Below are 26,400 nucleotides of genomic sequence, written 5' to 3'. Positions count from 1 at the left end.
AACTGATCCCTGTGTCTGGAGGATTCAGGCTCCATAAATGTTAACTGAACCGTAAAACAAACGACCAACCGAAAGCCAAGCCAGTTTATCAGTGAGCGGGGAGGCAGCGCATAAAACAGAACGCCTGTACAATCCCCCGATTGATGCGCCCTTCAAATTGCAGTGAACTGAAGCCGTAAAACTGGCACACGGACACTTCAGGCCTCACAAACCTTCTGAGACCAGACAAAACGCTGGATATGAAAACCCAGGTTAACTCAACACCCTCTACAAACGTGAGAGCGCTGCTGGCTACCAAAGCCAGCCCACGCCCACGCTGCAGTGGCAGGCGCTGAACCCCAGCTCCGCCCTCTCTTCCTGGTTTTCCCCGGCAACCCGCCCCTCCGCTGTCATGTGACAGGGGTGCCCTGCCAGGTCGAGCCTCTGATTGGCCAAGCTGCAGAGCGCCTCGCGATTGGCTCGAGGCCGGCGGGCCCCCGCCTCTCTCCTCCTCCTCGCCGCGGCCCACGTGAGGGGGGCGAGTCACGCGATTTCCGGGAACCCGTCAGGAAGGACATAAACAAAACAAACCCGAGGCAGCATGGAGAGGGGCCGCGGCCCCTGCAGCGGAACCGGACCCAGCCCCTGAGTCGTCGCCACACCTACAGGTGAGCGACACTGCCCGCTGCCCGGGACCTGCAGGGGCCCGGGCCAGGGGACCATCCAGGCGCGGGGCGGAGGAGGGCCGCTGGCCTAGGTGGCAGTAGCGCCGGCTCTCTGGGCCGGGCCGGCGCGGGGCGGGGGCTCGGACAGGGGCCGAGTCTGGAGGCGCGCGGAGCGCGGGCCGCCGCCTGCGGGGCACGGGGGCTCCGCTCCCCTCCCCCACCCCGGCCCGGGACGGTTACATAAAAGCGCGGGGCGGCGGTAGATGGGACCGGCCGGGCAGCAGGCTAGGCCGGGGGTGGGCAGCGCGGGGCGTCCGCCCCTGCCAGGCCGCCCGGCCCTCGCGGCTGCCTCCAAGCCCCGGGGCTGCGGGAGCCGGCAACCGGCCTGTCAGAGCAGCGAGCGGGTGGGAGGGGCCCAGGAGGGGAGGGGAGGCTGGCGGGGGAGGAGAGAGAGGGGCGTGTGAGGAAAGGGCCAGGGCCGCGGAGGCTGGAGTCGGGCTGGCGGCAAGAGACAGGGAGGCGCGGGCTGGGGTTGGGGGGGCCTCCTGCAGGGGTGCCTCGGGGGCGGCCGCTCCCCCTTCCGTCCCCGCCCCAGGGGCGGCTGGCGAGAGGGGCCTCCCTCCCGGGATTTGTTTATATGTCTTCTCAAAGCAGCCTGAAGCGGCTTGGGGGCGGAGCCCTGGGGGGTGGAGTGGCAGATGATGCCGTCCAATGGAGCAGGCAGACGGGGGCTGGGACACCAATGGGCGCCGGGGAGGCGGTGTCGCGGGGGGTTCCCCCCCAATTTGTTAGGTTGTGTCGGGGGTGGGCCGGGCGGGGCGGCCATGTTGGATGGGAGGGGACCAGTGATGGTGGGTCACTGAGAGGGGAGGAGACAGGGCAAAGGGCGAGGGATCGGGCCGGGGGCGACTCGGCGTCCGGGGGCCAGTCCTTTCGGGTCGGGAAGTAGCTCCGGGAGCCTGGCCCCGACCTGCCGCTCTCCTCACTGGAGCAGAAGCGGCAGGAAAGTACCGTGGGCAGTCAAACCTCCCCCGGGGGTGGTTCCTGGGACTCGATAGAGCTCGGTCTCTGGATTCTCCCACTTTCTTGGCCCTAGGCTTCCTGACAGACCCGGCAGCCAAACCCTCTTAACCCGAGAAAGCAAACCTGTCTGCTGTTTCTGAGCGGGCTTGAGCCTTAAGACTGCCTTAAGGAGGTACTTGGAGAACTAGCGGTTTGCATTTCTTTTCCAGGCCTCAGAAAGAGGCAAGCATTGGGGGGGAAGTTCCGCTTTTCTGGTTATTGCAGAGCGAAACCCGGACTAGAAAAACCGAGAAAGTTGAGGGCTGGGCGGGGCTTTCATTTTCTCATCAGGCTGAGTGCTGAATCTAAGTAATTTGCCTCTTACTCACATAAATGGTAGCTCACATAAATCAACTTTATGGGAAAACTGAACCTTGAGAAAATTAGTTAGGTTTTTAGGTTCTTTCGGACTTTGTCTTGCGAATACCCTTGCAGGTGAGAAAGATTACAGACTGACTTAATAAAAAGCAGAAAGTAAGACTTCCATGTAAATCGTGTGCTCTATGGTAAACTGGTTGTTACTTGATTGGGTTTTAAAGCTTTGTCTTTTTCTTTAAATCCAGACTAGCTTAGGAGATATACCAAAGGCGAAGGGGAAAGTGGTATGAGTACCTTATTGGAAAATCACTTGACTTTAATTGTATTGTGATCATTTTGGCATCGGGTTCCCCTTGTTAACTGCCTAGACTTTTGCTAACAACAGCCTATAACCTATGACTGCAGTGGTATTTCAAGGGTACCAGGCTATTGATGCTTCTTTAGTTAAGCACTTGGGCATAGGAACATCTTTATCTTGCAGGAATTGTTCAAGAGTTGGCAGTATTTGAGAACTGGCAAAATCTCCTATTAACCAGAAGAAAAAAATTAATAAATGACATTGATTTTTCTATTAATTTTTTATGCATGACTCAGTTCTGTTAAGAATGATATGTAAGAATATAACTTGTGGTTATTTGCTAGCCTTTCTGGTTCTAAAGTATAATTTCTACAGCAAATAAAATAAGTATTAGCTTATATTTTTCTAGTTCTTATCAGTATTGTGTTGCTTTCCAAACCCTGGCCCTTCACAAGATCCATAAGTATGAAAGAAATATAGCTAAAATTAAAACAACTATTTCTTTTTTTTTTTTTTTTTTTGACAGGCAGAGTGGATAGTGAGAGACAGACAGAAAGGTCTTCCTTTTGCCATTGGTTCACCCTCCAATGGCTGCTGTTGCCAGCGCATCGCGCTGATCCGAAGCCAGGAGCCAGGTGCTTCTCCTAGTCTCCCATGCGGGTGCAGGGCCCAAAGACTTGGGCCAACCTCCACTGCCTTCCCGGGCCACAGCAGAGAGCTGGCCTGGAAGAGGGGCAACTGGGATAGAATCCGGCGCCCCAAGCGGGACTAGAACCTGGTGTGCCGGCACCGCAAGGTGGAAGATTAGCCTGTTAAGCCACGGCGCCGGCTAAAACAACTATTTCATTGATATCTAGGATATATATTCCAAGCAGTTTTTGTTGTTGGTTAATAGTCAATTAACACTGTTTATTTAATTTTTTAAAAGATTACTTATTTGAAAGGCAGAAGTAGAAGGAGAAAGAGAGAGAGAGAGATGATCAATTAATCCACTGGTTCACTCCCCAAATGGCCGTAATTGCTGGGGCTAGGCCAGGCTGAAGCTAGGGGTTTCTTCCTGGTATCTCATGTTTGTGCAAGGGCTCACATACTTGGGCCATCTTCCTCTGCTTTCCCAGGTACATCAGCAGAGAGCTGGATCGGAAGTGGAGCAGCCAGAACTCAAACCAGCACCCATATGCGATGCTGGCATTAACTTTCTATGTCATAGCACCAGCCCCATATTTGATATTTTATACTAAGAATGGCAAATACCATTCTTACTTGGCAGAACTTCGATATTTTTGTTTTTTACTATGAATGGTAGAGCAGCTTTTGGGTTTTTATTTTACTTTAAAAAATTGTTTTTCAGGGCCGGCACTGTGGCATAGTGGGTAAAGCTGCTGCCTGCAGTGCCAGCATCCCATGTGGGTGCCTGTTTGAATCTTGGCTGCTCCACTTCTGATCCTGCTCTCTGCTGTGGCCTGGGAAAGCAGTAGAAGATGGCCCATGTCCTTGGGCTGCTGCAGCCGCATGGGAGACCCGGAAGAAGTTCCTGGCTCTGGATCTACCCAGCTCTGGCCATTGCAGCCATTTGGGGATGGAGGACCTCTCTCTTTCTGCCTTTCAAATAAATAAATTTAAAAAAAATGATTTTCAAGACTTATTTATTTGAAAAACAGAGTGACGGGGGAGAGACAGAGTTTTTCCATCAGCTGGTTTGTTTCCCAAAGGGCCGCAATAGCTGGGGCTGGATCAGACCAAAGCCAGGAGCCCAGAGCTACATCTGGGTCTCCCTTGTAGGTATCAGGAGACCCAAGTACGGATTCCATTTTCTTCTGCTTTCTGAGGAGCATTAGCAGGGAACTGGATTGGAAGCTGAGCAGTCAGGGCTTGAACTGGTATTCTGATATGGAACACTGGTGTTACAAGAGGCGGATTAATCCATTGCGCCACAACACTGGTCCCAACTTTGAGATTTTTAGACTAGTGTTTTCAGACTGGTTTTTCACCTACAAGGGGCTGAATATGCCCAGAAGATATTTTGGAGACTCTGCTGCCTTCTCATTCTCTATATGTCATGGCAGATGAAAACTCTTTTTTTTCAAGATTTATTTTATTTATTTGAAAGAGAGGGAGAGACACAGAGATCTTCGTCCCACAGGTACATTCCCCAAATGGCCCAGATGGTTGGGGCTGGGCCCGGCCGAAGCCAGGAGGCAGGAACTCCATCTGGGTCTCCCATGTGGCAGGCAGGGGTCCAAGTATGTGGGCCATCTTCTGCCTTCCCAGTCACATTAGCAGGGAACTGGATTGGAAGCAGAGCAGCCAGGACTCAAACTGGCACTTCAATATGGGATCTGGTGTCACAGACAGTGGCTTATCCTACTGTGCCGCGTACCAGCATGAAGACAAACTGTTACAAAGATAGCATCCTATTTAGTTTACTGGTTGGATGTGTGTGGCCCTCGGACACCAACGTAAGGAGTCCTTGGGCCCCTGCACTCACGTGGGAGACCTGGAAGAAGCTCCTGGCTTCAGATTGGTCCAGCTCCTGCTGTTGTAGCTGTTTTGGGAATGAACCAGCGGATGGAAGATCTCCCTCTCTGTAATGCTGCCTTTCAAATAAATAAATAAACCGGTTTTTTTTTTTTCCTTTTTTTTTTTTTTTTTTGACAGGCAGAGTGGACAATGAGAGACAGAGAGACAGAGAGAAAGGTCTTCCTTTTGCCATTGGTTCACCCTCCAATGGCCACCGCAGCTGGCGCATCGCGCTGATCCGAAGCCAGGAGCCAGGTGCCTGTCCTGGTCTCCCATGGGGTGCAGGGCCCAAGGACTTGGGCCATCCTCCACTGCACTCCCAGGCCACAGCAGAGAGCTGGCCTGGAAGAGGGGCAACCAGGACAGAATCCAGCACCCCGACCGGGACTAGAACCCAGTGTGCCAGCACTGCAGGCGAAGGACTAGCCTAGTGAGCCGCGGTGCTGGCCAATAAATAAATCTTAAAAAAAAAAGTAAGAGAGTAGCTACTATGATTATTGGTGGGATTAACTAAATATGTGTGAAATGCAAGCAAGGGTGAGTTTGTATGTTGATTCTATTGATGTAGCACAATGCTGGTTTTTTTTCCTTAAGATTTATTTATTTATTTATTTATTTATTCACTTGAAAGGCAGAGTGAGAGAGAGGAATCTTCCATCTGCTGCTTCACTCTCCAGATGCCTGCAACAGCTAGGGCTTGGCCAGGCTGAAGCTAAGAGTCAGGAACTCCATCCTGGTCTTCCACATTGGTGGCAGGAACCCGAGAAGTTAGACCATCATCCCTTGCCTCCCGTGCCATTAGCAGGAAGCTGGATCAGAAGCACAGAATAGCCAGGCCTGAAACTGGCACTTTGATATTGGATGTGGGCATCCGAAGTGGAGGCTTAACCTGGTGTACCACAATGCCCACTCCATAGCAGTTTTTAAAATATTAACACAACTAGGCCGGTGCTGTGGCTTAACAGGCTAATCCTCCGCCTTGCGGTGCCGGCACACCAGGTTCTAGTCCCGGTTGGGGCGCCGGATTCTATCCTGGTTGCCCCTCTTCCAGGCCAGCTCTCTGCTATGGCCTGGGAAGGCAGTGGAGGATGGCCAAGTGCTTGGGCCCTGCACCCACATGGGAGACCAGGAGAAGCACCTGGCTCCTGGCTTTGGATCAGCGCAATGCGCCGGCCGTGGCGGCCATTGGAGGGTGAACCAACGGCAAAAGGAAGACCTTTCTGTCTCTCTCTCTCTCACTATCCACTCTGCCTGTCAAAAAAAAAAAAAAAAAAAAAACACAACTAAATTCATTGGTTGTTTATTTTTTTTAAAAGACTTATTTATTTGAAAGAGTTACAGAGAGAGACATAGAGAGGTCTTCCATCCTCTGGCTCACTCCCCAAATGGCCACAACAGCTGGAGCTGCACCAATCTGAAGCAAGGAGCCAGGAGCCAGGAGCTTCTTCCGGGTCTCCAATGTGGGTGCAGGGGCCCAAGGACTTGGGCCATCTTCCACTGCCTTCCCAGGCCACAGCAGAGAGCTGGATCGGAAGAGGAGCAGCTGGGACTAGCACCAGCGTCCATATAGGATGCTGGCGCTTCAGGCCAGGGCATCAACCCACTGCACCACAGTGCCAGCCCCTTTCTTTTTAAATATTATCTTTCTACTACTTTCCCAGGTGCATTAGCAGGGAGCTGGATTGAAAGTGGAACTACTGGTACTGAACTGGGACTCATTTGGGATGCCTTGTCAGAGGCAGCGGCTTTACCCACTGCACTACAACGCCATCCCCCTTTAGTTACTTTTTAATTTTTTTTTTAATATTTATTGATTTGGAAGGCAAAGTTACACACAGAAAGGGAGAAAGAGATCTTCCATGTGCAGGTTCACCCCCAAATGGTTGCAATGGGCCAGGCCAAAGCCAGGAGTGAGGAGCTTCCTCCAGGTCTCCCACATGGGTGCAGGGGCCCAAGGACTTGAGCCATCTTCTGCTGCTTTCCCAGGCACATTAGCAGGGAGCTGGATTGGAAATGGAGCAGCTGAGACTTGAACTGGTACCCATATGAGATGTTGGTGTCAGCAGGTGGAGGCTTTACCCACTACACCTCCAGCAGTTGCTTTAAAAGCTTAATTTTTAGGATTGGCAATGATGTGATTTTGAAATGAAGTAGCAGAGGCTTGTTTGGTTTCTATGTGAGTTTATTCTTTGATGTTTGGGGGAAGAGTTCAGTTCTTTCAATGTATTCCATAGCTCGTTATAGAGCACATAAGCTCTTAAATTATCGATAGACATACATTTGTCAAATTGTTCTGATTATTCTAAGATTGATTGATATTCTAAGATTGATTGATGTGCTTTTTCCCATATCCAGCCCAATTGTAAATATTTAGGTTTTGTGGGCTATGTAATCTCTAGTACTCAGCATGAAAACAGCCACAGAATATATGTTTGACTTGTATTCCAATAAAACTTTATTTACAAGAACAGGCAGTGCTTCCATTTAGCCACATGGCTGTGATTTGTTGACTCCCATTGTAAGACATCAGATTTTAAGTGCTTAGATATGAAGGGGTATTGCAGGATATGTAAACAACACCATAGGTAAATTTGAGCACATACAGAATGTACATATGTCCTTCCTTGAAAGATTGTTAGTATAAGAGCATGTGACCATATTGTTTTCTATATCTTTACTTCATTTACATATAGATGCTTTCCTGAAAAGCTTTTTAAAGCAAATATTGATATAAGTCCTATTTATTTAGAGTTGCATTCTAATTGAAAAATTTTGGCTTTAAGATAGGATACCTAAGAACTTTACTACATTCAGAAATGGTCCTATTTGGATTAAAAGTGCATTTAGCATATCATTCCTAACAAAATTCTGTACAGCTGCTTCAAGAGATGTTGGTCAAGTGAATCGTCAATACTTGCAGTGCTTTATTCAAGTATATAGTTGGTTTAGAAGCTACATTGTACGATTGCCTGATGTGTTTGTAGAATTACATGAATAGGATAGGATGCTTCTTCAAGGCCCCCCAAAATCCAGGTAGCCTCCCTTCTGTAGACGATGTCACATGGTGCTAACTGCCTGTGAAGCAGAGATGTCATGATCTAAAAATAGCACACAAGGCAGGTACTTAATTTTTTTATCAATAGCTTTTGCCTTGTTTTTAGGTAATATTTTGCTGTTTCTGTTGGCTAAAACTGGATTAAAAGGGGAAACATAAAATTTAAAAAGATATTTTGACCTTTTTTGAACTGAAAAGCATCATGTGTCTTGTAATCTTATTTCTAGTTCTAGCTATTCTGTTGTTTGGCTGGATGACGATGGGCAATCTTCGTTTATTAATTTATAATGACTGCAGTTAATGATGTTTTCCATGTCATAGAGGATATTGGAAAATTTTTAGTTATTGTGTTCTCAAGATCTTGTAGTTTGAATATGCTAATATTTCAAGCTACTTGGAACTACCTGTCTTATCTGGATTTAATTTTCTTTCTCTTGGCATCACTGCCCTCTCTGTTTATTAGCATTAAACTGTAAAGTCCTTGAGGTTAAAATCTACATTTTGTTTCTGTGTACTCACTGCTTCACACTGTGCTTAAAACTTCTCAGTACTCTGGAACTGTTTAAATAGTGCATTACTAAGAACTGCTTATCTGGAAAGTAATAAAGTTTACTGTTAGTTGAGATGTTGGGCTTTTGGAGTGGAGGAATTAATCACCATCTGTTCAAAGAAAAAGCCTTAATTCAAAAGATGGCTCTTTTAAGAAACATAAAGAAGCTATTATAATGTTGTTTAAAAATCCCCTTTTGATAATTTGTTTTCTGATAAACTTCATCAGTTAGACTTGATTAATATGCTTTCTAAGCATGAAAGTTATGCTTTGTTCTTTGGTCTTGTCATTAGCTCTTGGCACACTTGGTTTCTGAATATTTGACAGATATGAATGAAACCTACATTTTTACAGGTTTAGGGTAATTGTTCATTTGTATAGCTGGATCCCTTTTTGGGGTGAGTACTATAACATCCTTTTGTTAATAAGGCTAGTTCAGGGGTTGGTGCTGTGGAGCAGTAGGTTAAAGCTCTGGTCTGCAGCTAGACATGCCATACGGGCGCTGGTTCAAGTACTTGCTGCTCCACTACCTTTTTTTTTTTTTTTTTAATCTTTTTATTTTTGACAGGCAGAGTGGACAGTGAGAAAGAGAGAGAGACAGAGAGAAAGGTCTTCCTTTTGCCGTTGGTTCACCCTCCAATGGCCGCCACGGCCGGCGCATCGTGCTGATCCGAAGGCAGGAGCCAGGTGCTTCTCCTGGTCTCCCATGCGGGTGCAGGGCCCCCATCCTCCACTGCCTTCCCGGGCCATAGCAGAGAGCTGGCCTGGAAGAGGGGCAATTGGGACAGAATCCGGTGCCCCAACCGGGACTAGAACCCTGTGTGCCAGCACTGCAAGGTGGAGGATTAGCCTATTGAGCCATGGTGCCGGCCGCTGCTCCACTTCTGATCCAGGTCTCTGCTGTGGCCTGAGAAAGCAGTAAAAAGATGGCCCAAGTCCGTATGGGAGACCTGGAAGAAGCTCTTGGCTTTGGCTCAGCTCTGGGCACTATGGTCATTTGGGGAGTGAACCAGTGGACAGAAGACCCCTCTCCCTCTCTTCCTCCCTCCATCTCTCTCTCTCTCTCTCTCACTCTCTTTACCTTTTCAAATAAATAAAATAAATCTTTTTAAAAAAATATGGTTAGTTCGCTTTGGAGTAGGCTAGCTTTGCAGAAAGTTTAGTGCTTGGGACTGCAATGGTACTTTGCAACTACTGTGCTGTTCCATTCCATCATCAACCAAGTCATGTATGCTTTTTGACCAATTCATAACCTTTCTTCCAAAATCTGCATGGAAAGTCTTTTCCTGAACAGCTTTCTGAACTACTATTTACTCTCTTATTAATTCCAGGCAATCTTAATTGTCTCATTCTGTTCTTTGAACACCAAAACCACTTATATACTTTGTTACAAAGTTTTATTTTCACTGTTTATCTTTGGATATTGTTGTCTTTGATGATTTCTGGTGAAAGCTTCATGAGCTTGCTTATAGTTTTTCCTCCAGTTTTCTTCAGATTAAAAAAAAAAGATTATTTATTTGAAAGAGGAAGAGAAGGAGAGAAGCAGAGAAATTTTTTATCTACTGGATCACTCTCCAGATGGCCACAACAGCCAACACTGGGTCAGACAAAGTCAGGAGTCTCCCACATGAGTGGCAGGGGCCCAAACACTTGAGAGCCATCCTCTGCTGCTTTCCCAGGTATACTAGCAGGGAGCTGGATTGGAAGTGGAGTAGCTGGAGCACAAACTGGTGCCCATATGAGATGCTGGCGTCAAAGGCAGCAGCAGGCAGCAGCTTTACCTGCTAGGTCACAACACCAGCCCCTTTACACTTATTTTTTTCAGTATACTGTTTTGTCTTTGTGGTTTTTTTTTTTTTTTTTTTTTTTTTCCTTTTTGACAGGCAGAGTGGATAGTGAGAGAGAGAGACAGAGAGAAAGGCCTTCCTTTTTGCCGTTGGTTCACCCCCCAATGGCCGCTGTTGCCAGCGCATCGCGCTGATCCGAAGCCAGGAGCCAGGTGCTTCTCCTGGTCTCCCATGCAGGTGCAGGGCCCAAGCACTTGGCCATCCTCCACTGCCTTCCCGGGCCATAGCAGAGAGCTGGCCTGGAAGAGGGGCAACCAGGATAGATCCGGCACCCCAAGCGGGACTAGAACCTGGTGTGCCGGCGCCGCAAGGCGCAGGATTAGCCTGTTAAGCCACGGCACCGGCCAGTCTTTGTGAGTTTAAGGAGCTAGTTTATTCTGTAGTGGAATTTCCTTCTTTGATGGCTACATACCATTCTTGATGAAATTACTGCCTTCTTTATAGGTGTGTCACTCACCAAGAAAGCATTAAAAAATAAAACTTAATTAATTTTTTTTTATTTATTTGAAAGGCAGAGTTACAGACAGAGAGAGGGAGAGACAGAGAGAGAGAGAGCTCTTCCTTCCACTGGTTCACTCCCCAGATGGCCACAATGGCTGGGGCTGTGCCCATTCAAAGCCAGGAGTCTGGAGGTTCTTCCAGACTCATGTGGGTGCTGGGGCCCAAGCTGCAGTGCCGGGCCATCTTGGGCCATCTTCCACTTCTTTCCCAGGCACATTAACAGGGAGTTGGATTGGAAGTGGAGAAGCTGGGTCTTGAGCTGTCACTCACAGGGGAAACAGGCTTTGCAGGTGGCAGCTATGTTACAATGCCAGCTCCCAAAGTAAAACTTTTAAAAAGTCCTTATGAAGAACAATTAGGAGTAGGATGGGTGTACTTTCAAATTATTTACCTTAAAACAGGAAGTCTTCTAGCATCCTACTCGTGTTGCATAAAGTGAATTGAGCATGTCCAATTTTTTGATTTTTTGTTTTTTAGTAAGGTTTCCAGTTTCCATCCTTTCTATTGAATCTTCTAAACTTGCCAGTAGACTAAGAGAGGAGACAGGCATTGCAGTACAATGTTATCATAGTATTTTTTTTTTCTTTTTTGACAGACAGAGTGAGACAGTAAGCGAGAGAGACAGAGAGAAAGGTCTTCCTTCCGTTGGTTCACCCCCAAAATGGCTGCAACATGCTGCGCCAATCCGAAGCCAGGAGCCAGGTGCTTTCTCCTGGTCTCCCATGCGGGTGCAGGGACCCAAGCACTTGGGCCATCCTCCAGGGCCACAGCAGAGAGCTGGACTGGAAGAGGAGCAACCAGGACAGAATCCGGCGCCCCAACTGGGACTAGAACCTGGTGTGCCGGCGCCGCAGGCGGAGGATTAGCCTAGTGAACCGCGGCACCGGCCATGATAGTATTTCAGAACAAGATGTTCTCAAAGTATGGTAGAAGGACTGCTAACTCTGCCTGGGAAGGTTGGAAAAGCTTCACAGAAAAGATGACATTGGAACTGGGATTTGAAGAAAAGTGAAGGAAGCATTCTAGTCTAGCTGACAAGGCTTAACAGGCATGCAGATGCAGATAAAAGGCTTGAGTTAAGGCAGAGGTGGGTGGGGGAAGGTGGTATAGAAGATGAGGAAGCTGATTTGTAGGGTTTAGGAGGAAAGAACTTTTTTTTTTTTTTTGACAGGCAGAGTTAGACAGTGAGAGAGAGAGAGACAGAGAGAAAGGTCTTCCTTCTGTTGGTTCACCCTCCAAATGGGCGCTACGGCCGGCGCACTGTGCCGATCCGAAGTCAGGAGCCAGGTGCTTACTCCTGGTCTCCTATGTGGGTGCAGGGCCCAAGCTGTTGGGCCATCCTCCATGGCCCTTCTGGGCCACAGCAGAGAGCTGGCCTGGAAGAGAGGCAACTGGGACAGAATCCGGCACCCCAACCGGGACTAGAACCCTGGGTGCCAGCACTGCAGGCAGAGGATTAGTCAAGTGAGCTGTGGCGCTGGCCTAGAACTTTTTTTTTTTGAAAATATTTTTTTATTTATTTGAAAGTCAGAATTACACAAGACAGAAGGAGAGGCAGAGAGAGAGGTCTTCCATCTGCTGGTTCACTCCCCAGTTGGCCACAATGGCCAGGGCTACACTGAACTGAAACTAGGAGCCAAGAGCTTCTCCTGGGTCTTCCACGCAGGTGCAGGGACCCAAGCACTTGGGCCATCTTGTACTGCTTTCCTAGGCCACACCAGAGAGCTGGATCAGGATTGGAGCAGCCGGGTCTTGAACTAGTGCCCATATGGGATTCCGGCACTGCAGACGCTGGCTTTACCCATGATGCCACAGTAGCCGGCCCCTAGGAAAGAACTCTTAATCTTCACCTTGTCCTTTTATTCTCCTGAGCCTCTTCTATATTTTTGGGTCTCTGGTCTCTCTTTGTAGATCTGATTTTAGTTGGTTGGTCTTTTCCCCTAGTTTTTGGCTTTTCCTTTAATACCTAGTCAGGGTCTGACATACCTATTTCTTTTCTGATCTGTTGGTATCTGACCAAGGTGTCCCTTGCTTTTATTTCACTCCATAACTCCATTTCCTTTATTCTTTTTTGGTTTCCTTGATCCATCCCCTTTTCATTTTTCTTCATTGAAAAACAAAACAAGTGAGCATTTGGCACAGCAATATAGTTGCTGCTTAGGATGCCTGTATTCTCTATCCAAGTGCCTGGGTTGGAGTCCCAATTCTGCTATCCATTCAAGTTTCCTGCTAATGCATACCTTGGGAGGCAGCAGATGATGGATCAAGTATTTGTGTCCCTGCCACCTATGTGGGACACCTGGACTGAGTTTCTGGCCCCTGGCTGCAGCCTGGCCCAAAAAAAAAAAAAAAAAAAAAAATTAAATGAGTTGTTAGGGCAGGCATTGTGGCACAGAGGGCTAAGCTGACACATGTGATGCTGACATCTCATGTCAATGCCAATTCATCTCCCTACCAATGCACCTGAGAAAGCAATTGGAAGATGGCCCAAGCACTTGGGCCTCTGCACCCATATGGGAGAACTGGAGGGAGTTCTTGGCTCCTGACTTCATCTTGGCCCAGCCCTGACTGCTGTGACTGTTTGGGGGGTGAACCAGCAGATGGAAGATACTCATTCCCTCTCTCTCTGTCTGTAACTATCTTTCAACTAAATAGTAAATAAATAAATCTTAAAAAAAAAAAAAACACACACCCAGGAGTGGTTTTTTTAAAGTGAATTGTGGGGCTGGCGTGGTGGCTAGTGCCAGCATCCTATGTGGGTTCCTGTTGGAGTCCTGCCTACTCCACTTCTGATCTAGCTCTCTGCTAATGCACCTGGGAAAGCAGTAGAGGATGGCCCAAGTCCTTGGGCCCCTGCACCCTCATGGGGCACCCAGAAGAAGCTCCTGGCTCCTGGCTTCAGATCAGCCCAGCTCCGATCATTTGAGGAGTGAACCAACAGATGGAATACTTCGCTCTCTTTCTGCAATTCTGCCTTTCAAATAAATTAATACATCTTTTAAAAAATGAATTGTTTAACAGTTATTTTGCATATGGATGGAAATGTACATATCTATGGTTTCATTCCGTTTTTGAAATCTTGCAAAATCAACTGGTCTTTTTCGGTTTTTAAGACTTACTTGAGACACAGAGTGCCAGAGCCCTCACTGACTGGTTCATTTCCAAATGACCACAGCTGGAGTGGGGCTGGAGCAGAATCCAGGAACTGAATCTCTCATATGGTTTCAGGACCCAGCCACTTGAGCCATCACTACTGCCTCCTAGGGTCTGCACTGAGGGAAAGCTCAAACCCAGGAGCCAGAGCTGGGAATTAAACCTATTCTGCTGTGGGATATGGGCATTTAAACTTTAAGCTAAATGCCTGTTCCCTCAGTTAGTCTTTGATATCTATTCAAGTACTTATTATCCATCTCTAAGATTTTTTTTTATGAAACATTTTTCTTTGTATTTAAGGACACCACTCCTCATAGGCCTATAGGACAGAATGTACAACACAAATGATTACTTATGTGCCATGGATTTTACTTTCTATGCACCTTAAAATTACTTTTTAAAAGATTTATTGGGCCGGTGCTGTGGTGTAGCGGGTTACAGCCCTGGCTGAGGCACCAGCATCCCATATGGGCACCAGTTCTAGTCCCAGCTGCTCTACTTCTGATGCAGCTCTCTGCTATGGCCTGGGAAAGCAGTAGAAGATGGCCCAAGTCCTTGGGCCCTTACACCCACGTGGGAGACCTGGAGGAGGCTTCTGGCTCCTGGCTTCCAATCGGCACAACTTCAGCCGTTGTGGCCATCTGGGGAGTGAACCAGCAGATGGAAGACCTCTCTCTCTGTCTCTACCTCTCTCTGTAACTCTTTCAAATAAATAAAATAAAACTTGAAAAAAATAAAAAATAAAATATCTATTGATTTGAGAGATAGAGTTACAGAGAGAGAGAGAGAGAGAGAGAGAGAGAGAGAGAGAGAGAGAGGTCTTCCATCTGCTGATTCACTTTCCATATGGCCATTAACTGCTGGGACTGGGCCGATCCGAAGCCAGGAGCCAGGAGCTTCTTCTGGGTCTTCCACACAGGTGCAGGGGCCCAAGGGCTTGGGCCATTTTCTGCTGTTCTCTCAGACCATTAGCAGGGAGCTGGATTGGAAGTGGAGAAGCTAGTACCCAAAACTGCACCCATATGGGATGTCAGTGCTCCAGGTGGAGGCTTAACCTGCTACACCACAGTGCTGGCTCCATATTTAACCTTCTTTCCTGAAGCTTTTCCAAACTTTTCCAGGTAGAGTTGGTCATTTTTCTCTGTAGCTCTCTTATCTTTTCTAAATACTTCTTTTTAAAGATAAGCTTTACTAGAGGTATAATTTATATAAAAGAAAAATTTGTTTTGAATTTTGATAAATACATACTGTCCTCTGTCACCACTGTAGTCATATCTAGAACAGTTTCATCACCACAGAACTTTTTTTTAAGAAATGATTTTGATGCTTGCAATACCTTTTTTTAAAAAAAGATTTATTTATTTATCTATTTGCAAATCAGAGTTACACAGAGAGAGGAGAGGCAGAGAGAGAGAGAGAGAGGTCTTCTATCGCTGATTCACTTCCCAAATGGCTGCAACAGCCAGAGCTGCGCCAATCTGATGCCAGGAGCCAGAAGCTTCCTTCAGGTCTGCCAAGTAGGTGCAGGGGCCCAAGGACTTGGGCCATCCTCCACTGCTTTCCTAGGCCATAGCAGAGAGCTGGATTGGAAGTGGAGTAGCCAGGACTCAAACCTGTGCCCATATGGGATGCCAGCACTGCAGGCGGTGGCCTAACCCACTATGCCACAGTGCCAACCCCAAAAGTTTTTTTTTTATATATTTTATTTATTTATTTGAGAGGCAGAGTCACAGAGAGAGGCAGAGAGAGATAAGTCTTTCATCCACTGGTTCACTCCCCAAATGGCCTCAAAGGCCAGTGCTAGGCCGATCCGAAGCCAGGAGCCAAGAGCTTCTTCTGGTGCAGGGTCCTAAGCACTTGGGTTGTCTTCCACTGCTTTCCTAGGCCATGGCAGAGAGCTGTATCAGAAGTGGATTAGCAGGAACACGAACTGGCACCTGTATGGGATGCAGGAACTGCAGGCAGAGGCCTAGCACACTATGCCACAGTGCCAGCTCCACTACAGAAAGCTTTGTGGCTTCTGTTTGTGGTCAGTCCCTCACCCATGGCCCCAATCAGTGATTTGCTTTGTATCACTATAGTTTTGTCTTCTCTAGAATTACATATAAATGCAGTCACAGAATTTGTTGGCTTGTGAGTCTGACTTTTTGTACTTAACAGAATGCTTTTGAGATACTCATATTGTCTCGAGTATTAGCTGAATCTTTGTTATTGTATGAATATACCACAGTTGGTTTACCCATATACCAGTTGAGGGACTTTTGGGTTGCTTCCGATTTTTAGGCCATTATGAATAAAACTACTATCAATATTCATCTATCTCTTAATGTTAACTATGTTTTATTTGGAGGTCCAGTTGCAGACTTGGTGTTAGCTTCCTTTACAAACAGGTGGGTTTTTTTGTTGCCAGCTCTGTGGTTTGGAGCATCTCTCAGCTTAGAGTCCCCCATCTGTAAAGTGGGATGGGGTAGAGATTATAGCAAGCTGGAGAGCACACACCAGTTTAAAGGGGATAACTCACTTCAGGTGATGATCTTCCTGGAAGTGCATGCTCGTGTTGTCAGGTCGGATTTGTTTCCCCCAAGAAAGTGTTGTTTGCTAATCAGAAAAAAAAATTTACATGAAATCTCCTAGTTAAGTCCTGGCAATTAAAATTAAAAATTTTAAAGACCCTAATGTGTGAGCTGAACAAAACCAGCCTGCAGGTATTGATTTTTGGTTGCAATCCAGTTTGAGACCTTGTCAGTTCACTTTGTCTTATTTTTTTTAAATGTGCAAACTCTTAGCAGAGTGCACTCGTTAGGTCCCTGTTTCCTTTGTTTTTATAGCTTAGCATAATAACTTGCAGGTTGTATAAACTTCCAAGGTAAAAACTAAGGAATACTATAAATGAATTTTATTCTTCCCTCTGATCGGAGGGCTACTGAGAATACTGAGTGCTTCAGGCTGTGTGAGGGCCAAGTTCTTGTACTTCTCTGATAGGTACTGATTTAACAACGCTGTTTCTCAGCAGTTGGAATAGTCTGCCTTTCTTGTTTGGTTTATTTTAAATCCTTTGCTTTGGACAAGTAAAGTATAGATTAAACTCTGTGTGTCAGATTATTAGAAACTATGGTATTATGGATCTAAGGTAATTTTATGTGAGTTCATTTCCTCAGGTTTCCTAGCCTCTGTGGTGAATCAGTATAACTAATTATAAAAAAGTGATAAATCATATATAATTGTTTGAGCGATTAAGAGCAGTAATCTCTCTGAAAAGACCCTTTCCCCATGTAATTTATCTGCCAATTCTTTATTGTGCACAGAAATGACTAGTTTGCAACTTTACACATTACTTTGTGAATCCAAAGATTCTTTTGCTGATTAAACCAGCATAATTGACACTCACCCTCGTAAAGCTGAGGGCAAAGGTGTTATATGAACTGTGTTGCCTGAATATCCCTTATCACCCTAGTTGCAGGCAGCTGAGGGTTTTTGTGGTAATTATATGTGGAACTTATGCAATTTAGGATTTTGAATTGAGCTTGTGTTTATACCTTCATAGCAGCAGCATCCCAGGAATATCATATACGTAGGAAGGGATCTGAGAATAAAAATAGCCATTATTTATTGTCCATTTTGTGCTAGGGTTAGACACTTTGCATATTATCATTTTTTAAAACATTTTTATTTTAAGATTTATTTTATTTGTTTGAAAGGCAGAGGTAGAGAGAGAGAGAGAATATCTTCCATCTGCTGGTTTACTCTCCAAATGACTGCAATAGCCAGGGCCAAAGCCAGGAGCCAGGAGCTTCTTCTGGGTCTCCCATGTGGGTGCAGGGGCCCAAACACTTCAGCCATCTTCTGCTGCTTTCCCAGGCCATTAGTAGGGAGCTGGATGGAAAGTGGAGCAGCTGGGACTCAAACTGGCACCATATGAGATGCTGGCATTACAGGCAGCAGCTTTACCCACTGCCCAACAGCACCAGCTCCACTTTATATATTATCAAGAATCACAGTATCTTCACATAGTTAGAGACAGAATTCTTGAATCTATACAGAAAAGAAGGCAGGCAGAATCTGGAACAGAATACTAATAATTTTAATGCAGAACCTCTTAGCTAGCTAGGGAATTTTTTTCCCCCAAGAAAGTGATATTTGATAATCAGGAAACAAAATTTTACATGAAATTTCCAAGTTAAGTCCTAGAAGTTACATTTTTTCAAAAAAATATTTATTTGAGAGAGTTATAGACAGAGGGAGGGAGAGACAGAGAGATTTTCCATCTGCTGATTCACTCCCCAAGTGGTTGCAACAGCCAGAGCTGGGCCAATCTGAAGCCAGAAACCAGGAGCCAAGAGTTTCTTCCAGGTCTCCTACATGGTTACAGGGGCCTGAAGCCTTGGGCCTTCTTCTACTGCTTTCCCAGGCCATTAACAGACAACTGGATAGGAATAGGAGCAGCCAAGATATGAACAGGCAACCATATGGGATGCCGGCACCACAGGCAGAGGATTAACCTACTATGCCACAGTGCCAGCCCCTTTAATAAATTTTTTTTAAAGATTTATTTTATTTTATTTATTTGAAAGAGTTACAGAGAGAGGTAGAGACACAGAGAGGTCTTCATCTGCTGGATCACTCCCCAGATGGCCGCAGTGGCCAGAGCTGTGCTGATCCAAAGCCAGGAGCCAGGAGCTTCTTCTAGGTCTTCTGCATGGGTGCAGGGGCCTAAGGACTTGGGCCATCTACTACTGCTATTCCAGGCCATAGCAGAGAGCTGGATTGGAAGAAGAGCAGCCGGGACTAGAACCAGCGCCCAAATGGGATGCCAGTGCTTCAGGTCATGGCTTTAACCCACTGTACCACAGCGCTGGCCCCTATCCTTTAATAAATTTTAATCCTACTTCTTTCTGTGCCCTTTTGTCCCTAGGCAAGATTTATCTCACTTTTTTTTTTTTTTTTTTTTTTTGACAGGCAGAGTTAGAGAGAGAGAGACAGAGAGAAAGGCCTTTCTTCCATTGGTTCACTCCCCAAATGGCCACTATGGCCGGCGCACTGCGCTGATCCGAAGCCAGGAGCCAGGTGCTTCCTCCTGGTCTCCCATGCAGGTGCAGGGCCCAAGCACTTGGGCCATCCTCCACTGCCCTCCCGGGCCACAGCAGAGAGCCGGACTGGAAGAGGAGCAACTGGGACAGAATCTGGCGCCCCAACCATGACTAGAACCCCGTGTGCTGGCGCCGCAGGCAGAGGATTGGCCTAGTGAGCCGTGGTGCCGACCTATCTCAGGTCTTTAAAATCAACTAAAATTCAAACCACTCTTCCTGGCAATTAAATTCAGAAGTATAATTTTTTTTTTTTTTTTGACAGGCAGAGTGGACAGTGAGAGAGAGACAGAGAGAAAGGTCTTCCTTCTGCGGTTGGTTCACCCTCCAATGGCCGCCGCGGTTGGCGCACTGCGGCCGGCGCACCGCGCTGATCCAATGGCAGGAGCCAGGGGCTTATCCTGGTCTCCCATGGGGTGCAGGACCCAAGCACTTGGGCCATCCTCCACTGCCCTCCCTAGCCACAGCAGAGAGCTGGCCTGGAAGAGGGGCAACCGGGACAGAATCCGGTGCCCCGACCGGGACTAGAACCCGGTGTGCCGGCGCCGCAAGGTGGAGGATTAGCCTAGTGAGCCGCGGCGCCGGCCCAGAAGTATAATTTTTAATATTTTCACTATATGATACTGCGAAGTTCAAGACTTAAGTTAACAAGTTACTATATTTCAGAGCACATAAAAGATGCTCAATAAATATATGCTAAGTGAGAGACTTGTTTGTAATATCCTCATTATATATTATCAGCGTCAAACCTCTGACTCCTTGTCCAGAAGTCCTGGTGGTCTTAGGATATCTCTGTATTCATTGTGTCACCTATCTCTGGATGCTTTTGCTGGGCAATCCATTCCTTTTAGCATGACAGTAAAACAGACACAGGTAGGATAGTGATTTTTAACAATTTTACAATCTGATAGTAAAAACATGGAGTTGGGAAGGAGGAAGAGGAAACGTGAGCACAGACGTGAAGATCAGAGTCTCATGGTTGGATTTACTTAATAGAGTGAAATGGGCTTTCTAGTACCTCAGGGGTTTAAGTAAATGGTAAACTCAGTCTAATATTAGTGTTTATTTTTATTTTTTATTTTTATTTTTAGAGGCTATTTATTTATTTATGAGGCGGAGTTACAGAGGGAAACAGAGAGAAAGGTTTTCCATCTGCTGGTTCACTCCCAAAATGGCTGCAATGACTAGAGCTGGGCCCATCTGAAGCCAGGAGTCAGGAGTTTCTTCTGGGTCTCCCACATGGGTGCAGGGGCCCAAGGACTTGGGCCATCTTCCACTGCTTTCCTAGGCCTTAGCAGAGAGCTGGATAGGAAGAGGGGCAACTGGGACCAGAATCAGTGTACATATGGGATGCTGGCGCCGCAGGCGGAGGCTTAGCCCACTACACCACAGCACTGACCCCTAGTCTTTATTTTTTTTAATTTATTTTATTTATTTATTTATTTTTCTTTCTTTCTTTTTTATTTTTTTTTATTATTTTTTTTTTTTAGACAGGCAGAGTGGACAGTGAGAGAGAGAGACAGAGAGAAAGGTCTTCCTTTTGCCGTTGGTTCACCCTCCAATGGCCGCCGCGGTAGCGCGCTGCGGCCAGCGCACCGCGCTGTTCCGATGGCAGGAGCCAGGTGCTTCTCCTGGTCTCCCATGGGGTGCAGGACCCAAGGACTTGGGCCATCCTCCACTGCACTCCCTAGCCACAGCAGAGAGCTGGCCTGGAAGAGGGGCAACCGGGACAGGATCGGTGCCCCGACCGGGACTAGAACCCAGTGTGCCGGCGCCGCAAGGCGGAGGATTAGCCTGTTGAGCTACGGCGCCGGCCATTTATTTATTTTTTGACAGGCAGAGTGGACAGTGAGAGAGAGAGACACACAGAGAAAGCTCTTCCTTTGCCGTTGGTTTACCTTCCAATGGCCGCCGCGGTTGGCATGCTGCAGACGGCGCGGTGCACCGCGCTGATCCGAAGGCAGGAGCCAGGTGCCTTCCTGGTCTCCAATGGGGTGCAGGGCCCAAGCACTTGGGCCATCCTCCACTGCCCTCCAAGGCCACAGCAGAGAGCTGGCCTTGAAGAGGGGCAACCAGGACAGAATCCAGCGCCCCGACCAGGACTAGAACCCGGTGTGCCGGCGCCGGTAGTCGGAGGATTAGCCTGTTGAGCCATGGCGCTGCCCCCCCCCTTTTTTTTTTGACACCTAGTTTTTATTTATAGAAGAATAGTGAAAGGTGGGGCTGGAAAGATAATTTCATTTTATCTGGGCATTGTGAACATTATCCAAAAAAATGTTTGGGAGTTACTGAAGACTTGAGTACAGTGCTAACATAATGTTGTGGGTTAGGAAGAATGATTTTAAAGTGCAACATAAGAACTAGAGAGAGGAAGAGGCTGGAGACAGGAAAGCTGTAGAGTACATGTTGGAATGATAGATATGTGATAATGAGGGCCAAGGAAGGGTTGAGAAAATGCAAAGAGCAAAGTGAAAACCTGAGTTTGTGCTCAGTACAAGGTAAGTGGTATCTGAATTTCAGCATGATCTAACAGGGTGAGTGGGGAGGAAGAAGGAATGAGTCAAAGCTGAGATCAGCTCTTTTCACCTGAATGTCAGAGTGATGGTACTATTGACAGATCAGAAACGTTTGGGTGGGGAGATTGCATGTTGTGTCTGAGACGAGAGGACAAGAACATGAAGATATTCCCTTCTCTGATGGAATCATGTCAGTTTAGGCTAAAGATGTAGATTTGGGAGTATTTTAGACATTATCTTTTGAGGCACTTAGAGTAGATAGTCCCTGTGATGATGGGTTTGCAGGGAGACATGAGTTTACTGAATGACCTTGGACAAATCTCTTATTCTTGCTGAACTTTTATTAATTAACATGTAAAAAATGGTTGGACAGAAGGTGATGATTCTAATATTTATTTTGATTACTTCGCTGAGATATTTTATTTAAATACTGGCTTACTTTGCCAAGTTTTATCAAATGACATAGTATAGCAGTGTGCATTGTAATCTGTAAACAGTTACATAAACAAAAATGATGACTATTTTGTCCCCAGTGGTAACTAAGGGTGGTTAGGGATAGGAATGCATTCTCTGATTTTGTCTAAAATTGATCCATGCTCTTATTCTTGTTCTCTGAGCAACTTAACTGCTAGTTTTCAAGGCTGTTGAAAGCCTCCAGTACCTTGTACTTGATAGTTTCCAGAAATAAAAAGTAGCCCTTTCCATTCGGCTCAGATTGATCCAGAGACCTACTTTAATGGTCTTTATTAATTGGTTCCTAAAAGGCCTTTACTTAGTTCTTATATATTGTCTCTGTGGCCCAAAAATTAGAGTAGAAGCCTTTGGAAAGGAACAAAATTCTGAAAGATGTCTTTTTCCAAGACTACATTCCAAGGAGAGATCACTTTTTTTTAAAGATCTGTTTGTTTATTTGAAAGGCAGAGTTACAGGGAGGCAAAGGCTGAGAGAGAGAGGTCCTTCATCCCCAAATGGCTGCAATGGCCAGAGCTGGGTTGATCTGGAGTCAGGAGCTTCTTCCAGGTGCCCCACAGGAGTGCAGGGGCCCAAGGACTTAGGCCATTTTCTACTGCTTTCCCAGGCCACAGCAGAGAGCTGGATTAGAAGTGGAGCACCCAGGACTCGAACAGGCACACACATGGGCTTTACCCACTATGCCACAGTGCTAACTCAAAGAGATCACTTTTAAGATTTAGGATCTTCTCTAAGCTCTCTGGGATTCTCAGTAAAATATAGTTCCAGTTAAATAATTTTTTTTTTTTTGACAGGCAGAGTGGACAGTGAGAGAGAGACAGAGAGAAAGGTCTTCCTTTTTGCCATTGGTTCACACTCCAATGGCCGCTGCGGCCGGCGCATCTCGCTTCTGAAGCCAGGAGCCAGGTGCTTCTCCTGGTCTCCCGTGCGGGTGCAGGGCCCAAGCACTTGGGCCATCCTCCACTGCACTCCCAGGCCATAGCAGAGAGCTGGCCTGGAAGAGGGGCAACCGGGATAGATCCAGCGCCCCAAGCGGGACTAGAACCCGGTGTGCCAGCGCCGCAAGGCGGAGGATTAGCCTGTTAAGCCAAGGCGCCAGCCCAGTTAATTAAATTTTTGTGACAAATCTAATTCAACCCCTATACTTTAAAAATTCTCTGAGTGAATGATAGAAGGAAACTATTGGATTGACCAGAGATAAAGTTTGCAGGGTGGTATTGCAGAAGGCTCCCAGCTGCTTATAAGATGGTAAGTACTGCTCTGGCTATGAAAATGATCTTTCTCTCCCAGTCTCAGGGAACAGTCTTCTCCTTTATGCTCCTCTTTCCCCTATCATCTGTCTTTAAAGCCTAACAAGCACACGATTTGAAGAATAATGAGAGTCTTTTGCTAATAATCCCTGACATAAACTGTAACCATCTTGTATGAAGTTTACTTACCTATTTCTGAATTTTGAAGAGAACTGCTATTGAAGGGTGAGGTACAGTGATTTGTTTTCAGTTGTGTTTAAACGATTCATACTACAAAAAGGGGAAACCTGACTCAGCCTTTCCCACAGTATATTCCTTGCATTAGGCAGCTTTTGCTTCCTGGATGGTTTGGAGATTTGGATCTCTCTGGTTTCTGCTATACTATGAAACAGGCAGTGGCTTAATTTAGTAAGCATCTAAAGAGATATTTTATTAACTCTTGTGGAGTGAAATGGTTTTGAAAAGAAGAGGAATTCTCCAGTGAGACATAGGAGTTACAGCAAGATGGGTAGGAGGTGTGGCAGATGGGTCTTGGTTTGCTAAGGCATATTTTGGGCAAACTGATAAACTGTCTTTCTTGCCAAAAAGGGAGTTTATACACTGCATAACCTTTTAAATTATCAAGTGGTGGTTCATTCTCCCTGCCCCCAGCCCACCTCTTCTCCCCTGTCATCTCCCTGGCTGCTTGTCTGCCTTTCTTTCCTTTCCCTACCTCCCTTCCTATAATTTGTTCTCTTCCCTTCATTCCTTTATGTACTCCCTTTCTTTCTCTTTCAGCTTTGCTGAGGATCAGGCTCAGGAGAAATGATTCATTTAAATTAGGAGTCAGGACAACTTTTAATTGTAGGTCTCATACAATTTAAAGACAATAGAGAAGCAAGCAGTTAGCTAAGTGATTAAGAAGCCCCTGTACCGTTCAGAGTATCCCAGGTTCGCTACCTGCTTCAGCTGCTGACTCCAGCTTCTTACTAATGCAGAACCTGGGAGACCATCTGTAATGGCTCTCAAATAACTGGTTTCCTGCAACACATGTGGGAGACCTGGATAATGATCCTATCCCCAGCTCAGCCCTTGTTAGCATTTGAAGAGTGAATCTCACTCAGGAGTGTTCTCTCTCTCCCTCTGCCTCTCAAATAAAAATAAATAAGACAACAGAGAGAGGATCAAGACCCCTAGCCACATGGAAACACTGAAGAGCATGAGTCAGAAAGAATCAGGAATAGTAAAAATAAACCACAGTATGTGAATTACACAATAGTGTAAGTGTATTTGTTTTTAAAGATTTATTTATTTGAAAGAGTTACACACACAGAGACACACACAAACACAGAGAGAGAGAGAGCGAGAGAGAGAGAAACAGAGAGAGAGAGTCAGAGTCTTCTATCTGTTGGTTCACTTGCCAGATAGCTGCAATGGCCGGAGCTGAGCCGATCTGAAGCCAGGAGCTAGGAGCTTCTGCTGGGTTTCCCACACAGGTGCAGGGGCCCAAGGAGTTGGGTCATCTTCCACTGCTTTCCCAGGCCATAGCAGAGAGCTGGATTGAAAGTGGAGCAGCCAGGACTCGAACTGGTGCCCACGTAGGATGCCGGCACTGCAAGCAGTGGCTAGCCCCATAAATGTATTTTTAAAAAAAAAGATTTTTTTTTTTTTTTGAAAATCCGGGCTACAGAGGGAGAAAGAGAAAGAGAAAGAGACAGAGACAGAGAAATCTTCCATCCTCTAATTCACATCCCAAAATGCTACAACGACCATGGCTGGGCCAGGCTGAAGCCAGGAGCCAGGAGCTACATCCTGGTCTCCAATGTAGGTGGCAGGAGCCCAAGAATGGGTCATTTTCTGCTGCTTTCCTAGGCATGTTAGCAGGGAGCTGGATTGGAAGTAGAGCATCTGGGTCTCAAACTGGTGCCCATATGGGATACCAGCACTGCAGGTGGTGGCTTAACCTGCTGTGCCACAGCTCTGGCCCCATAAATGTATTTCTTACTTAAACTTCAAAAAAATTTTTGTGGTAAGATAAACCATTCTAATTTTCCAGTATGTAATTCTGTAGCATTAAGTACATTGATAATGTTATGTTGACTATCTGTGCTATTTCCGAAACATTTTCATCATTCCAAACAGAAACTCTGTACCATTAAATAATAACTCTCCCAGCCCCTTGGGAACCTTTATTGCAGTTTGTCTCTATGAATTTGTTAATTCTAGGCACTTTATGAAAGTGGGAAATGTAGTATTTGTCCTTTTTGTGTCTGTTTTACTTAGCATGTCTCTGAGATTCATTCCTGTTGTAGAATGCATCAGAATTTCATTTATTTTTTATTCTGAATAGTATTTCTTTGTATATTAGATTTTATTGATTGATTCAACTGTTGATGGCTACTTGGGTGTTTGCACCTTTTAGTGATGTGGATAATGCTCTGTGAACACGTATGCACATACCTGTTTGAGTACCTGTTTTTTGTTCTTCTAGGTGTACTTAAGTGGAATTGCTGGATCATATGGTGATTCTGTGTTTAAGTGTTTTGAGGACATTCTGAGCTTTCTCCCACACTGGCTGCACCATTTTATGTTTCTATCAACAATGCACAAAGGCTCTAATTACTCTATATCTTCGCCAACATTTGTTATTTTCCATATTTTGGATAACAGTCATCCTAATGGATGTGTCAAAAAATTGTAACATCAGTTCTGATAATGTTGGGTGACTCAGAAGGCTACTTACTCTTGGGTGCAATCAGTTTCTTCAAGTTACTAACAGGGAGCAGTGGCCTAAGCTGGTGCCACACAAAAGAGGAGCTACAGATATCCTGGCAATCATGTAGAGTATCTACTTGTTCATCAAGTATTTTTGTTTCTTGAGAGATTTAAATGTTTCTCGATATGAACTTTTTCTTCATATGTGGACTCAGGGATCAGCTGAAACCCTCAGATTTCAGAAGAGGCACAATTTAAGAGTTCTTGGATGTGTAGATATGCTGCCTGGAACACACCAGTCAACTCTTGGTTTTAGCTTTTATTTATTCATTTTATAAATTTTAAAATGTATTTATTGATTTTTATTTGAAAGGCAGAGAGACAAAGCTCTTTTGTCTGTTGGGTCACTCCCAAAATGCTTGCAACAAAGAGGATTG

General features: G+C 46.0%; 1 protein-coding gene across 1 annotated transcript in view; it reads left to right on the top strand.

Moving 5' to 3' along the window:
- Positions 1-539: 539 nt before the first annotated feature.
- CREBRF (CREB3 regulatory factor) overlaps positions 540-26,400 on the top strand; it is an 81,324-nt gene continuing 55,463 nt past the window's right edge. The window contains exon 1 of the mRNA XM_062188677.1: positions 540-647. The gene's annotated coding sequence lies outside the window, so the exon portion shown is untranslated. The remainder of the gene's footprint in view (positions 648-26,400) is intronic.

Source organism: Lepus europaeus, chromosome 4 (assembly GCF_033115175.1).
Source record: "Lepus europaeus isolate LE1 chromosome 4, mLepTim1.pri, whole genome shotgun sequence".
NCBI lineage: Eukaryota > Metazoa > Chordata > Mammalia > Lagomorpha > Leporidae > Lepus > Lepus europaeus.
The sequence above is the reverse complement of the archived record's forward strand: the minus strand, read 5'-3'. Positions and strand labels throughout refer to the sequence as shown.